The sequence below is a fragment of the Furipterus horrens genome, unplaced genomic scaffold (genome assembly GCF_987537825.1).
Source record: "Furipterus horrens unplaced genomic scaffold, mFurHor1.1.pri manual_scaffold_3, whole genome shotgun sequence".
NCBI classification, from domain to species: Eukaryota; Metazoa; Chordata; class Mammalia; order Chiroptera; family Furipteridae; genus Furipterus; species Furipterus horrens.
In genome coordinates, this window is record NW_028327173.1 from 127963845 (window position 1) to 127981578 (window position 17734).

Below are 17734 nucleotides of genomic sequence, written 5' to 3' on the forward strand. Positions count from 1 at the left end.
AGACCTCTGAAAAGTCCCCAAATATTTGAAAAATAAATAATTCACTTCTAAATGATCCATCAAAGAATAAATCAAAAGGTAAAATAGAAAGCATTTTAAATGAATAAAAATAAATATATAAGACAAAAAAATTGCTGCTGCTAAAGTAGTAGTTAGTAGAAAATTTTATAGCACTGAAAACTTCTATAAAAAATGAAGAAAAGCCTCAAATCAATGACCTCCAATTCCACTGTAGGAAATAAAAAAGAAGCACACTAAGACAGGATAATAGAAAAACCCTAAAAGTATAATACATGTTTGGTCATTACTAAACAATTTAGGAAAGATGAATGCCCACAGGCGTCAGATCTGAGAAACACTGTAGGAAGCACTTGACAGAAACAGTAAGTTCTTTTTAAAAGACCAAAGAGGTTAAGAATTGAAAGAAGGACACATACAAACTATATTTATTCACAGGAAGTAATCATTGCGGATCATGTGTTTAATGAGCTCTCTCGTGCCTTATCGGAATATTTGACTCTTGCTACTTTTGGATTGGGGGTGTTAAAGCTAAACTTTCATTAAAATGAGTTAATGTTATTACAAAACTACAAGGAGCCACACAAAATTGTCATTTTTATAGGTCCAAATTTTCAAATATTGGCAATTTCATATTGCTCAAGGTAATAATTCCTGATACTGCAATAGATATAAATGTTAGAAGAGCAATAATTTGGAAGCTTTTCAGGTTTATGGAATGGACATAATACACAAAGACTATTTTTAATTTCTTAATTCTCAGACCATGACTCCTTTCTCCAGAAAAAAATTTCCCCACCAAAGACACAATTTAATATACAATATATCCAATAGGTCACTCCCAACTCCTACCACACAGACATCCTTCTAGGGACAACCAAGAGGCTTTAAGTGATCATATACACAAACATGAATGTTCCTTTTAATTAAAAGGCAGTTTTTTTCTCCTGAGAAATTGATTCAGGGTTATGCAACATTGGCATATCCCAATTTTAAAAGCTGATGTGCCAAGAAGAACCATCAAAGCATAATTTAAGTCATGACTTCCTATCCATTCTACACATAGAGCTTAAAAGTGATCAGCTTTCGAAGTATGTGTCAAATCATTTCAATTACAAAAGCCAGTTTTGCACATATGTTTCAGAAATATGTCTGTCATAGAATGTGAAGTATATGTATAAATTTGAATAAGTGCTGGATTAAATAGCACACTCAGGCGCAAGTTCCAAAGCACCATTTACAGCATTTACATCCTTATTTTATGTGCCAGATACTCAAAAGCCAAAACTAAATCTGGTATTTTAAAATGGAGGTCAACACTGGAATAGGAAAAGCAATAACACTGCAGCATTTTATGTTAATTACACTGATATGGGGCACAAATGTAAGGTTAAGTCGGGTTATTTGGATAAAAAGTATGTTGATTTTCATCTTAGTCTAAAGATAAAGCCCAGATCCCATTAAGTGGTTTTAAAATACATGAAAACTACACTGAGGCTTAACATTCTTCCTATTGTTTCCCACAAATGTAAAAAGTCTGCCTTTCAGAGCTAGATATCAGGAAAATAAAACAGAAAAGACGAAGGTAAATTTTAAAGAGGCATTTTACCACATTCCAGATAAATCGCACTTCATGTGAACTTCATCAGTCTCCCTCATGTCCTAGAACTTCAGTGCACTTGAGGAAGAACATCGGTGCACTTGAGACTTCCACCTGGCATAACGTCAAGGTAGTGGGTGAAATGCAGTGCCTACCTATACAGGCATGCAGAGTGCAGGAGAGACACTTGAGACTCTTATGTCCAACTCCCGAATCGAACAGTTTGGTGACCTCTGTCCGTCTCGTAAAGGGTTTCATGTAAACAACATCCTACCTGAACTGTGCAGCAAGAAGAGGTCCAAAGTACTGTGGGGTCCTACACAGGCTGCCGAAATTTCATGTCCTTCAGCCAAGTCATCCGCTTCTGTCTGTTACTCCACTACCAACCAGCAGGTTGGAGCAGGGCACAGATAGCCCAGATCTTGTGACTCAAGTAGATTTGTTTTTTAATCAGCTGTCCCCGGCTAACCAGCTTTACAAATAAAGAATATAAAACACAACTTAGAACTTTCCATACCTAAGCACTTACAGGCTTTGGGTCTGACTGCCTGGAGGCTCACTATGAACTGTAGCTACAGTAAGGTTTCAAATCCTCAGTCCCTGAGTTCCCAGACTGCTAACTGGAATTTCAGTCCACATGTGCCCCTCACAATTAGCAGGGTTATTTTAGGCACTGACCTAAGTTCTCGGAGAATGTAAGCTGATGGCAGCAAAGAGGTGTCTAATGTGTCAGCTGCTTGATTACAATAAAAAGCTCATTCAAGAAGCTTACAATCTGTGGGTTGTGTTTCCTTAACACCCCACTACATGGGGAAAAACACTGAAGTTATACACCTATCTTTTAATAATCACAGAGAGCTTAGACCCCATCATGAATAATAATAATTCAACAGAAGCATGCAAGTGACTCAGGCAGCTGTTTTGTAACAAGTCTAAGTTCTGACTGACAGTATCCAGTCACATGGTGTTTTGCTCCATACAAAGTTCCAGTAAAAGCAAATGAACTACCCAGAATCTTATTAAGATTATTCATTCCCTTCCAGGCTCTTATAGAGAAAGCTATCAATACAAAAATACTCTAAACATTTTTCATAATGATGGATGTTAGTTCCCCTCTACAAACTGGCCCACATCCACTAAGGCCTGCTGTTGCTAATAAAGCACTCCACCTACTGGCTGATACGGCCGTTTTGTAGACGTGCCTGTCATGAGAGAAATCACCTAAAAAGAAACAAAGAAAGGAATCGCGTTGTGCCTCCTTACCGGTGAGCACCTCCCTGCAGCACTGAGCATTCTGGCTCCCAGAGGCAACACAGGATAAAGTCACAACCCTTTCAACTTCCTCAACACCCTTTCTCAAGGTTTCCAGAAAAGTCAGAACTCGAGGAGAAATCATGAATTACCAGGAGGGGGTGGAAATAAATTAGAAGGAAGAATTTCCTGGGTGGGCGATCAGCTGAGAACTACTTGTGGGAAGAATCAGTCAAACTTCATTGTGAGAGAACTTTAAATAAAAGTGTTGATAAATCTGTTGGGAAAGATTAGCCATGATCTCCCTAAAAAGAAAGCACCAAAACGGGTAAGGTCTGAGAGTCTGCTCTCTTTCCTTGGCTACTGTCCTCCAACTTCCCGGCAGTCCCCTGACGACAGGAGCCTCAGTGCTCCCCAACTCTGCCAGCCACCTGAGGTCCTCGAGGCCTGGTTACCTTCTCCTCCGTCCCCAAACAGGGCACTCCAGGCAGCAGTCGCTCTGTCAGGTTCATCTTTGCAGACTCGGCCCTTAGCAGATGTGAATAAATGTTTGCTGAGTAAATTAATTCTGGGATGTTATAGAATCACTGGGGCACATGTGGCCTGCTCCTGGGTTCAAGCTACTCCCACCCTTTCCCCACTCTCCTGAGGCATGTTAGTTCAGGGTGACTGGCAGCTCTGAGGTGGCACAATGGATGTCAGGTAGACTCATTATACACTCGATGGATAGCTATTGAAAGCACAAACAAATGAATAACTACAAGTCCAATTTTTAGTACAAGTATATACTCAGAGCCTATTCCCAGCTTCAATCTTAAGCCAAGTCTGCTCTACGCAGTCAGTCCCATTGAAAAATAAGAATCTGCCTTCCCAAAGCCCAAAGGCTTTCACATAATCATGCAATTATCCTTTTTCTCTAACACTCCAGCTCCCATTTCCCACAAGCAGGAGTTCTTCCATTTGGGACAAAAATACAGACAGGAAGGACACAGCCAGCAGTCACTGCCAACTCACCATGTGGAAGAATCACAGACTACAAAGGCCACAAACTGGTGGAACTTTAACCTTCAAATTCTTTGAATACCTTTCAAGAATACAAAAAAGTGCATATTCTCTATTAGGAGTGGTGAAAGTATTTGGGCCACTGGAATATCTCATAGAATTATTTTTTTTCAATCACTGGTTTTCATGTAGAATTTGATAGCACAGCCTGTACAATTTTTTTAAGACAGAGAGATATAGGCTCAGTTCTATGGTCAGTTATACCCTGGCAGGAAAAAAAAGGAACATGTACTTCACTGACTCCTATTTTTATTTCTCATTTTTTTTTTCAGATTTAATGTGTTTTATTGATTAAAATATTACATTTGTGCCAATTTCCCTTCCCTCTGCTCCCCTCCACCCGGTGGCCCCCCTCCCTCCAGTTGTCCCCCCCTTTTAGATTATGTCCATTAGTTGTGCATACAGTTCCTCCCAACCTCTCTCCGTCTATTTCATTCCCTCCTACCTTGATCCCCAATTCCTATATCATCTCCCTCCCTCTCCCTACTCCCCCTCCCTGTTGACCTCCCCCCAATATGCTTCCCGTACCCACAGTTCCTTTTCCACTCTCGTTGCCTGTTTAGTTTGCCTTTGTTTCATCTCCCTAGCTTCTGTTTTTTAAACCAGTCCCTTTAACATCTCATATAACAGTGGTTTGGATCTAATGAACTCTTTCAGTTTTATTTTGTCCTGGAAACACTTTCTCTGTCCTTCTATTCTGAATGACAGTTTCGCTGGATAGAGTATTCGTGGTTGTAGGTTTTGGATTTTCATTACTTTGAATATTTCTTGCCAGTCTCTTCTTGCCTGTAGGGTTTCCCTTGAGAAGTCAGCTGATAGTCTAATTGGGACCCCTTTGTACATAATTCTTTTCTTCTCTCTTGCTGCTTTTAAGATTCTCTCTTTATCTTTAATTTTTGACATTTTGATTATAATGTGTCTTGGAGTGGTTCTCCCTGGGTCCAGTCTCTTGGGAACTCTCCTTGCTTCCTGGACCTGCAAGTCTATTCCCTTCCCCAAGTCTGGGAAGTTCTCCTTTATTATATTTTCACTCAATTTTTCAAGTTCTAGTTCATCTTCCTCACTCTCTGGCAAACCAATGATTCTTATGTTGGGCCTTTTATAGCTGTCCCAGAGGTTTCTGATCCTCTCATTGTTGCTTCCCATTTCCTCTCTCTGCATTGGGTGACTGCTTGTTCCTTCTCCATATTCCAGTTTGTTGAAATGAACTCTGGATTTTTTTTCCTCACCATCTGTCTCGTATGTGGTTTTGTTCCTTTCGTTATGAATGTTTTTCGCTTCTTTCTTATCTTTTTCCTGCTCTTTTGTGAATTCTGTAAGCCACCTGATAACAATGGCCCAGAACTGAGCCTCTGACAGGTTTCTTATCTGTTCATCTGTCAGGTTCTCTATCTGTTGCCTGGTGAGCTGTGCCACCGGGATTTCTATAGTTGTCTGCCTCATTTTGACAGATGCGTTTTGTTTTCTTGGGCCGGCTGTCGGGGGCAGTGCCTGTGTACGCGTCACAATTCAGCGACCGGCGCCTGTCCGCGACCTATTTCGCAGCCCTGTGGTGCTTTCTTTGGGGGCGGGGGTCCAAGGTGGATTCACACAGTTATTCAGCTAGGAGACCGGGATCCGTCCTCCCGCCCCCCTGGGCCTCACTGTTCAAGGCAATGTGGTGGCTGTTTTCCCCAGCGCTGGGGTCGCGCACCGCCAGGGGCTTGACTGCAGCCGGGATTCCTCGCCGCCCCGCCGCCCCGCCGCTGACCGCAAACAGCACTGCCCTCTTTAACTCTTACCTGCCCAAATGGCACCGCTGGTTTATAACTTCATATGTTGGGCTTCCGTGTAGTTTTATTTTCTGGAATTTCTAGTTATCCTTTGTTTTGAAGTAGTTGTATTCCTCTCTATTTGTAGAGGGAGACCTAGCGTGACCGTCTAAGCCTCCATCTTGGCCGGAAGTCCTAATTCTCATTTAAATAGCTGTCAGCTCTTGCCAGCACAAAAGAAGGAAGATGACAAAATCAAGACAAGATTTTCTGACCAGAATCAAGTATTAATACCAGTCTTTAAAACTATGCTTATTTGAGTACTTACATGTTCCTCAGAGAAATTAAGAAGCATCCAAATATAACTTTCCATAAATCTTCCACATGAGTGTGTGTGTGTGTGTGTGTTCCAAATAAAGGTATTTCACAGAGTTAGCTGCAGGATGAATTCTTCTAATATTCCTATAAGGGAAATGCATTTAATGGCTCCCATTGTAAAATGTATTTATTCATTTAAACATAAAATTTTCATTCAATATCCATTATATATTAAGCTCTATGCTCAGCTCTCAGAATTTTAAAAATGAAGAAAACATGGCCCTGTCCACAATAAACTTCCAATCTAGAGAGACAGACAGACACATAAATGATTACAATGTAGTTTGAGGAGCATAGTGATAGTATATTTGGAAGGTGTCATGAGAATAGGAAGGAGAAAAAGGCAGCTAACATAGAACAAGACAGAGAAGTCAACTATAAGAGTCAAGAAAGCCAAGTTCCAAAAAACAAGTAAGAAAACCAGACTTGGGTTTGGGGAGAAAGCATTTGAGGAAGAAAAGGCATCCTACAGCATGTTAACGATTCCATGGGGGAAATCCTTTCACAATGTATATGTGTATCAAGTTACCACATCGTACACTTATATCTCAGTATGAGCAGAACCTAGTGTGCAAGCGAGAGAGTGAGCAGAGAGTCAAGGGATGGAACCCTAGAATAAAATACCTCTCCACACTCCAGGCCAGCCCAGAGGAAGGGATATCTAGGACCGCAGTCTGCAGTACACCTTCATCCTGTAGGAATTCTGCGGGCCTTTAGTGGGGAGGACTTCAATGAAAACAATTCAATTACGTCATGATTTAGTTTCCCATCTGATTCGTGAATCAGTATAGATAAAGTCCCTTGCTAATATGTAAAAATTACCTAATTGGTGTTTAATATTACTCTAAACATAGAATACACAACCTCAATATGGGTGTTACTACAAACATAACCTTCATTTTTAAAAGCACACATAACACATTTTAAGGCAATGATTCAGAATCACAAAGTCATCAGAGTTGGAAATCTTCTGGGTTGATTTCCTCTAATTGTAGAGGAGGAAAGGAAGGCCCAAGGAGGTTGTCATTTGCTCCAGTCACATGCTAGAAAGGGGCCGCCGCTGCAAGAACAGAGATCTCTGCATATCTTACAGCACACACTGCCTGCCTGCAGTATTTGCTGTGTGTGTACGTCTGTGTGTGCGTGCAGGAAGTAATGTATAATACATGTAATTCTATCCTAGGGATTTATAGAATCATTGTTGGAAATTAAGCACAGCAGTGAAAGCTTGGGTAAGATTTCTATTTTAGATGGATCATTCCTTGTTTTGACAGGAGAATGAATATCGGGTTTTTTTAAACAACTCGACAAAAGATGATATTTGGACCTAAGCAAAGGCTGCGGGGATGGAAAAGATAAGAGTGAGCAAACTTTGTAAACACTAAGGAGCTATTAGAGACATGTTTTGGTAACTAGCTGGACACAGTGGGAGAGGAAACAGAGAAGCTGAGCGTGGTGAACTCCTCGTTTCCTGCTATGAGTGACTGAATAACCCTGGAGGAGGTACCGAGTGGGAACATGGGAGGCAGTTAGGGAAAAAGGAAGTGCGAAGTAGCCTTGAAATGAGCAGAATTAACTTGAAATCCGTGGAGTGACATATGTCACGACCAGATTACCTTTACATCCCTCGGGAAGCTATTTGACATTCTTGGTATTCTAGGTAGTTTGTTGCTCCCAGAGGCATATACAAGTCCATAAATTACAATCACTATTCCCTGATAACACTACTGTACTTTAACAGTATCTTCAACTGCCATTTTATATCACTTTTTTATTCCACTTCTGGTTATGGCAGGCTATCCCACGCAGACCAACCATTTCACTGAGACCAACTAGACAAACTGAACATCAACAACAAAAGAATCAGTTTGAAGGCCCCAGAGAATTGCCAAGGCAGCAGGGGTTTAAGAGCCTAAGATCTCACAGAGAATAGCAATTGAGAAAGATGAAATATATGGCTCTATTTCCCCCCTCGAGGCCTTTACAGATTTATAAGCAGAGTCAAGAGGCTGAAAAGCTGAGCTGAACTTCCAGCAGTCATCAGTGAGGAAGGGGCAAAAAGTGGAGCTGAGAGCCCCTCAAGGAGGAGGAGCCCTGGTGAAAACCCAGGCTCCGGAGCGGGAGTGAGCTTCATACACTTAGGGAACAGCTAAACAAACTGAGCAGAGGGGAGACTGTGGGAGATACAGCCAGATCACACAGAGCTATTTCAAGGACTTCGGGCTTTTATTCTGAGATGGGAAATAATTGGAGTATGTCACAGGCTAGTTTTCCAGGAAGCAGACTCTGAAATGAAGACTAGTGTGCGGAAAGTTTATTAGGGGGTGCTCTAGGGATAAACTCTTGAGAAAAGGAAAGAAAGTAAACAAGATCGGGGAAAGGTGGGTTGTAATGCAATCTCACCAAACACATCAGTTCACCTGATAGGAACTCTGAAACTGAGAAAGCTCTTCAAGTTGTCCCAGCTGGGATGAGGTAGAAAGGCCTTTATAGCCCCACCGCAATGAGCTCTTAAATACGGCATGGAAACTGAAGTTGTTGTGAGTCCCTCAGAGGGTGGGAGAAGAGGGATTGAAGACAGTAATTGAAACAGTTTTGGGAGGATTACTATTACAAGCTACAAGGGAAGAAATGGGGTGGTAGCTAGAAGGGAATTTACAAGTCAAGGTGCAGTTCTTCCTCTTTCGGGCTGAGATATGCTGCAGCTTGCTTGTGTACTGAAGGGAATAATGCAGATTGTGTTTGTTCTGAGATGATACATATGGAATTGACAGCAATGATTGGCTCTGGAGAGAGGAACTGTGGGCAGAATAAAGATAGGAGATTCGGTATCTACCATTTTGTATCTTTACATACATTATTTAATCACAAATTAATCAATAATTAAAATTAAACTGATAAAATAGATCTTTACATATTGACACAGAAAGAGAGCCTAAATATTATGTGAGAAGAGTTGGTTACATAATAACCAATGTGTTTTTAATTATGTAAATATGAATATAAATATGGACTAGAAGTCTAGAATAATATATACCAAGTTGTCAAATGGGTTATCTCTACAGAAGATGAAAGGAGAATTTTCACTTCCCTGTTGTTTGATTTTTTACAATAATCTTGCATATCATAAATATATTTTATATTTTAAAACTATTTTTACCATATGTTAATCTGCAAATGTGAATTAATTGTCTGTGTGTTGATGTAATCAGGAAATCAACTAGACACTTTCCTGGGCCTCTGAGATCTTCAGGCTTGAGCCGGTGGGGGGTGGTGGTTAAGGGGGAACAAGGAAGAATCAGACCTGGGTCGATGGAGTAAAAGTGTATTGAACTCTGACTCTTGAGAGAGAATATCTCGCCTCACTTTATATACCAACCCTTGGCTGCTACAGTGACACCTAAATTTAAAAAAAATTATAAATAAAATTAGATTTTAAAATAATCTTTTGGCTCCACATTGGTTTACACTAACTCACAAAACCATTTTGTTCCTTCCTTCCAAATAGCTACAAGAATCACTTTACACAAATATCTACAAATCCTGGGAAAAAATCCAGTATCAGAAAGCATGGCTGACTATAAATGGGCACTTTGACTATGAATATAGGGCACAAACATTTAAGAAGAAAGCCCTTTGGATTCTGCATATTGTGCTGTTGTTTCAATCCTAAGACTTCGGGGCTTAACACAAAACTTTCCCTAGTGCAAGAGCCCACACAGGATTTACTATTCAGGTTAACTGTAAATCATTTCCTCTTCAAAAACGACCACAACATTCTCTTACTTGGGTCTATGATTTCTCATCCAACTCTGAAGATAGTTTAGCTGCTTCTTTTTTCTAAAATTTGACATAGTAACCAAGCAGCTGCCTATTATTTGTTTGAATTGGGAAATACACATTTAGTCAGAAAGTACTCCTCAGAAGAAGATGACTAAGAGACACAAACCCCAAACCCAAGGTCCAATTCTCTTACATTTGGAATTTGTTTTTTTATTTCACAGGTCAAGGCAACCTGCAAACCCCAAATTGGCTTCCTGAGGCCTAAAATCTTCATGGTACCAGATTAAGAAAGGTAGAGAAGTCTACAAATCCCTTACTAATTAACTTATTAGAGATAACCTGAGCACAAGAACTGTGGAAAAATATAAATATATGTATCTACACAAATATATAAGTTGTGAGAAAAGATAAATATATGTAACTACACATACAGAAAATGTTCAGAATATTAAAGAAACAATGTATAACATTGTGATGGAGTCTGAATACAGTTTTCTATATGAGTAAACAAAAACTGGAAAAAAGAAATATATCAAAAATAGTAATAGTATGATTAGTGGGCCATGGATGATTTTTATTTTCTCCTCATTTTTATAAGAATATTTATTTATTATATGTATCATCAGGGGGAAATAACAGAATTGATTTTTAAAAGCAATTGTATGCAATGCCAAAAATTGATCAAAGAAGTAGATGTTAACTTAATATAGTTGCAGAGTCTAAACCCAATGGAATACTTTTTCAGAAAGCATTCTCCCCAAATCCCTGGGTGTCCTTTAACATGTCGAGTTTTCATGGAAATAGGATTGGGCACCTCCATCCTCTCCTCTCCTCTCCTCCCCATATATTTTTTCCCAGTGCCCTCTGACTTGAGACTGGCTCTTTTCCCCAGGACACTAGTTTTACTCTGAGCCAAAGCAGACAGTGTGGTAGAAATCAGGAATTCTCATGGTGAATGGTGAATTCCCTTACACCAAGGAGACGGCTTATGGACCTCTGCCTCGGCCCTATATTCATCCAACCATTCTGTCTCCCTCTACCATGCAACCAGGCTCTATCCATCCTCATCTCCTGCCATAATCATCTTTCTTTCTATACAATCATCACAAGGTAGTCTGTATATTCTGGAAGCTCCGCATAAAATCTACCCAGGTATTCATCTTCTTTCCCTGGTCTCCACCTTGAACAGACATTTATTTCAGGCCAAATCTAGTTTTCCACAGGCTGGTTATCTCTTTCTTATATCAAGTTATATTTTTTGTGTTTTCTGATGGAGGGGGTCTCCTCTGTTGTGCCTTCTACATCATTTGGCTTCCCCCCCGAAGAATCTTCAGTCCATCTTTGATCCTTGTTCCCGGGGCTGTGAGCTTAGCTGCTGCTGCTTCACATCTTGACTTCAGCTGGAGCTGGAATTCTCTTCCTCACTTTTCACTTACTTATTCAGTCATCTGTTTAGCAGAAGGACCTTCATCTCCCTGACATCTGTCCCTTGGTTTCATAGATCTGAGCATGATGCCTTTCTGACACATTTGATGACAATCACACAGGGGCCTGGCTTGTGGGCATGTGTGTGTGCGTGCATGTGTGTGCATGCAGGCGTGTGTGTGTGTGATGTTTCTTGGCAACCACATTCACTGATTTTGGCTCTTAATAATTTCCTATGAGAACTCAAGTCTATACATGGCAATGATCAGCACATGCCTTTACTATGAGTCTTTGTTTACGGCATTTAGGGCTGATGCCCGCCAGGCCTATCAAGCTATGTGAACTGTTGATGCTAAACCCCAGCCAGTCAATGTGTATTGACAGGAGAATCTAAAACTCTCATCACACTAGCTATATTTATATAGTGCTTAGTATGGCCAGGTATCATTCTAAGCATTTCATAGATGCTATTTAATGTAATGCTCCTGACAAGCCTATGAAGTAGATGCTATTATTATGACCATCATTTTACAGAAAAGGAAAATGAGGCACAGTGAGCTGCCTTGTGTAGCCATATAAGAGGCGGGGCTGAAATTTGAACCCAGACAGTTGGGCTCCAAGAATCAACTCCTTTAGCCACCCTTATAGCAAAATCTCTAAATAAAAATTTGTTAGTAAAAAGATCTGGCCAAATTGATTTGGAAGACCAAAGTAGGTCACAAGGCATTTTTTTTAAGTCTGTGATGCACACCAGTCTTGGAATTGTGGCACTAAATGAGTTTGTCGGGACAGAGATTCACATGCCCATGGAAGCCAAGTTGCCTCAGAGCTGAGTTTTAACCAGCCAGCCTTGGCCAGTACCTATGAGAACTGTGAACCTCACCCTCTTCAGCTGCTTCCACGTATGGAATTTTTCTATTATTTTTAACTCTGTGATCCAGAAAGATCCTCAACTTGGGGCCCAACATTGGAGGGCTTTAATCTTTATCTGACACAATTAAAATATGGCTAGATAAAATTTTATGTATGGAAAATAAGGCTAAAATTCAAACAGGAGACAGATTGATATGCAAATATCTTAATACAATGCATCTTTAAGGTAATTCACACAAGAAAGAGAAGCTCAACTTAAACCTCTTCCAACCCCATTTTGTTGTTTGCTCTTGTCTGAGTAGGCTCTGAGCTGGCTTTGGGGGCTCCCGAGTTAAGGAGGCACCACACATTTTTCTTCAGGCCTCTCAATCCTATCTAGAAGTTGCTTTCATAGATCCACTCTTCTTCGCTGGCCTTCTCTTGATAATTCTTTCACAAACTAGGCACTGTGAGAACGTAAAGTGCTCGAGGTCAGCATTTTTTGTCAGAGTTGTCTGTTGCTATGTCAAGAAGAATGTCTGACATATGTCATAAAGATTCACTGACATGATAAAGATACTAGAAAACATGGCATATAAATATGTTAAGGAACAATATGTTGAACTTTCATTTCAGCACGGAAACAGGAAAATGTAAAGGCACTAGGTAGATAACAGTTACAATATTATTTAGTTAAGACACTACAACATTTTTATGAGTAGTTAACAGAGCTGGAAATGATTTCTGCCTGTGGACTCGATTCATCAAGTTAAGACACAAGGATTCAGGTGTGCGAATTGGTGGCACACTAGTACTGCAAATAGAAGCTCGTCTGCTTGTATCTCCACATTGAGAAAACCCGTCGACATGCCTCTTTTGAAACTTTACTCTTCAGAGAATAGTCAATATGCACCTGCCATCAGTCCTTCAAGACACCTTACCCAAATGTCATCTTCGAAATAAGAACTAACAACCAAAATAGTACTAAAAATGATTAATTGGGTGATGTCTGAATTGGTTGTACTCACTGCGGAGGCAGAACGTTATATGAATGAAGAATGTTAAATGTAAATAAAGAGAGCAGGCCTGGAGAGAGCCTGAAAGTCAGTCTCAGCTCCGCTCTTAACATGTTTTATTCCTTGGGTTAGAAACCTAACCTCTGTGTCTCAATTCCCTCATTTGTTAAGTGAGTTAGGACTGGGACTCACATCATAGGATGAGAATTAAATGTGATAGTATGTGCATAGTACCTGACACATTGCAAGTGTTAAATTAACATTCACTTTGATTATTATACATTCATAAACCATTAAAAATAAAGTATAAAAGAGTACTACACTGAGATTCCATCCCATTGTATGATGTTCATCAAGCAATAGCTCTGGGTTCATTTCCACAGAGTAAGTTTAACCCTTTGAGTGCCATGCATAATTCAAAAATTTGTATCAGCATGAGAAAAAATTGTATCAATATATAACCTGAAGTACAAAAAAAAGAGAACAAAACATAAAGTACGAATTATTCCATTGTTATTTGCATTTAGAGCCATTGGAAAAAAAGAGTTGATGGGAGTAGCACTGGCACTTTTGGGAAAATTTGTCAGCGTCGCTCACGACGACATTGGCACTCAAAGGGTTAAACATGTACACTTCCTGTGTCTCAAATAAAAATACGAAGTTAAGAACCAGTGGTCTACAGCTGTGGAAGTTAACAAGTGCACACTTCTTTCCCAGATGAATAGAAAGTCAGAGTTTTCAACTAAGAGAAGTTGATACTCTTTCTATCTTTCAAAACAAAGAGCATATAAACAAATTTATACAAATGTAACAGAGCTCTGGAATCAGAAAAAAATTTGGGAAAATGAAGTATAAATATTAAAAAGAATTTTCAAGATAAATACAAGACCAAGTGAACTGGAAACATATCCCACAAAGGAAACTTAAATCCTCATCTCCCTTAGGGAAAAGCGCTAGTTTCCTGCAAGATGCAATTCCTATTTTTTTCCTGTCTATGAACTATAAACCAGCCATCTGGAAATTAATTCGGTTACAAATAAGTTTATCAGTCTGTTTGCTTGAAGTCTTTTTCTTCTCAGAGAATTCTAAGGATGATCCCTATAGTCACTCAGTTTTGTTTCGTTTTTATCAGAGAAGTTGTTTGTATGTGTAAAAGTTGAACCATGTAAAATGACCTACATTTAACTGCCTTTGACCTACAAAAAAAAAAAAAAAGCAGTTTCATATGGTTCCACTTCATGTGTTGTAAGTTGGATGGGTGTGGTCTTAGGGGAGCTGGGAAGCAAGGAAGCGGATGGATATGAAAAAGAGATGTGGTTCTCAATCAATTTTTACTTCACCTCTTCAAAGTTGTTGTGTCATAAAACCACTAGTTGAGGAATTGGAACCACCTCACGTGGAAGGAATTAAATTTTCTTAGCATTGATGGGAAAAGAGATGGATGCTCATGCAGACAGCAGCGAGAGCCTCGGGGCCCAGCTGTATGAGAAGGTGGCAAGGAAATGCGCCAAGGACACAATGGCCCCTGCGCTGGGATGAAAGCTGCCAGTGTGATGGACAAACAAGTCGTTCTGAAAGACAGGACACAGCCAACTATTATGTAAAACCCTAGATCTTCAGTCTCCTCCCCTGTGATCCACATCCCCTCAAACGAACCTGGTCTAGGCAGGTTTACTAAACAGTTGCAAAATGCTTGAATTATGAACCTCAAGAGCTGCAAGCAGCAAGCAGCTAGCCCCACTAATTAGACATTTCAAGCTCCTCTTCTGCACACACACTCCCTCTCTCATGCCTTCTATCCTTCTGCTTTGGAATTTTCATTAGAATATGACATTGGACTCATTCTGAAAGCAAACACTGTGTTTCCTGGATTTTCTAATTTGAAAAACAGATGACCTCTTCACTAGCCCTAAGGAAAGAAAAAAAACTTTTAATCAACAATTGCACTTGGCTATTCATTTTCTAGTTTTCAAACATGCAATTCCATTATTACCTTTTATACGTGCACCCTGGAGGCAGTGTGTGTAGCCAATAAAGCAGGCTTCCAGCACACCACTGCCTGTGAGGACCACCCCTCATTTTCTTCCATTTTCAACTCTGGTGCCCTACCCCACTGCCCACCAAAAGCAAAATAAAATATATCCCAAACTTTCATCTGTTATATGGGAATTACTGTCTGTTTCAAAACTATGGTAAGAAAGCAGGTCAATCTTAGAGAAAATAAACACAACATAGGAACTATTTTTCATACTGCAGTTCAAACATTCCACAGGACTTTGTATTCAGGCAAATATATGTGTTTGGGACTCAAATTTAACCATTCCAAGAGAGGAAGAGTCCACTCAATTTAAACTAGATTTTTACTCTTTGCATCCCATGTGGCATTCCAAACATTTCTAAGCATTAAAGTTACATCATTTTCTCTTTTATTTTTCTTTAATACAAACAGCCATTATATTCCATTTTCCCCGACCTTTAAATTCCCAATATCAAATTACCCAGCTGTTGTTTCACTCTCTCTCAGTTGCTAAGAGATGGGGATGGTGGCAGACCAGGCCAACTTTCTTCCACATAGAATTCCAAGTTGACATAAGAGGGAACTAAATTCAGCCAAAGCACAATGAGCCCAACAGTTGGCAGCCGGGCTGTGTGTCTTTTCACAGCTGCAGGAGACAGTTGGTTCAGAGAACCTCATTGCCATCTCCCTGCCAACATCACTGCCCTGTTTTCGTGCATTCTCCACAGTGCCTCTCAGCAAAGACAGGCATTTTCATTTGCATTAAAGGGATCAGCCTGCGGTTGCATTGCCTCTCCTAGGGTTAAGTTCCGTGGCTAAAGGCCATCGTCTTTCTGCGCCAAACCCCTCAGTAATGATAATAATAGAGAAAGCACTAGCGAGTGCTATGGGAAGCATTTATGCTCTCCTGCCGCTTCTGATTAGGCACTTATCCCCCCAGCTGGCAGGAGTATTGGTGGCGTTCTCAGTCGAGACCCTCTCTGGGAATTGCTCTCAGCTGCCTCACCCAAGGTCACAACCTTTCCTGGGGTATTTCCACGTGCAATGCCTGCTCAGTCGGAGGGCGGCATAAAACCTGGCAGGCAAGAGGGGGGAGCACAACTCTATGGGGTTCCCCACGAATGACTGAGACCTCTGTGGCAGCTGCTGGAATGCCGCTCCTCCTCTCACAGGTGTGTCCCCAGTGGCTCGTCCCATAAGCCTCCAGCAGGCAACTCTCAGAGCCTCAGAATCTGCTTCCTAGAAACCCGATCTATGACAACAAATACACTCTCAAACCTCTAGTTTCTTTTAAGGAGCAATCCGCGAGGCTTCCCTATATTGAAGTCTGAAAGAAATCTCATAAGAACTACTGTTCTAGGTTTACTCACAATAACTGTGCCAGCACAAAAGTCATAACCCAGAAGGCCTGACACACGGCAATATCTGTGCTTACTCAGTGGAGCCCAGTAACACTATGTACAGGTTTCATTTGTAGCCAGACTCCAGTCAGGGGACAATGTCAACAGAATGACTGTAAAATGGAGGCAGATGAGACAGATAATAAACTACAAAGACAGTTTATATCCTGGAAGGGGTTGCAGGTTTCAATGAATGCTAATTAAGCTGCAGGCCTGGTGGGGGATACACAATTCCATATACCCAGACTGAATGAGAGAATGTTAAAAGGATTTCCAATAAAACCTGAATAAAGGTTAAATACACCCCGGGGAAAAGTGATGCACTGAGTTGTTTATCTAAATTCCACTTGAAAGCCACAGTCCTATAAGAAGGCTTAGCATGGTAATCTATAGTTTCAGAAACAGCACCCAGGTCTGGCATTCAGATCCACAGTATCTCTTACTATATACCTGTCCGCAAATGAATTGAAACACTGGTCATGGATCCAATTAACATGTGCTTCCTTTAGTTGTATAAGAAACTATGAAACACTAGGCAGTGTGGCTCAGTGGACTGAGTGCTGGCCTGCGAACGAAGAGATCGCTGGTTTGATCCCAGTCAGGACACCATGCCTGGGTTGTGGGCCAGGCGCGCGAGAGGCAACCTATTGATGTACCTCTTGCACACTGATGTTTCTCTCCCTCTCTTTCTTCCTTCCTTTCCCTCTCTCTAAAAATAAATAAAATCTTAAAGGGTTTCTTTTAAAAAAAGAAACACTAGGCAAATGCAGAAATAAGTATAGAAATGTAACGTAATCCATGGTACTTTGTTCTAAATTTAGTTGTAAGATTTGTAGTTGTGCAGATAATCTCTGTGTTTAATACTTACATTTTTTGAAATGTTTTAAAGAACGTGAAATAATAGTGCCTTCAAGTTTTAATTTTTAATGCTAAATAGATATAAGCTATGATTTTAATAAAAGAAATAATTTGATTATTTTTTAATATGAGTCTAGTTTATCATACTTAGTTTGGTTTATTACATTTTCCAATTTATCCAAGTGCATAGAAAAATCAGCTTCTAAGTTCTTCCTATTATTTCTCTAAAGTGTTTGAGATTATTAGATAAGTTAAAATGTTTTAGGAAATTTAACTAAATTTGTGAATGATATTAATTTGTTAAAATTTGTGAGCTAATTGAA

At 40.1% G+C, this 17734-nt stretch overlaps 1 protein-coding gene across 2 annotated transcripts in view; it reads right to left on the reverse strand.

Annotated features, from left to right (window-relative positions):
* AKAP6 (A-kinase anchoring protein 6) overlaps positions 1-17734 on the reverse strand; it is a 513452-nt gene that overhangs the window by 328095 nt on the left and 167623 nt on the right. The gene's annotated exons all lie outside the window — the stretch shown is intronic.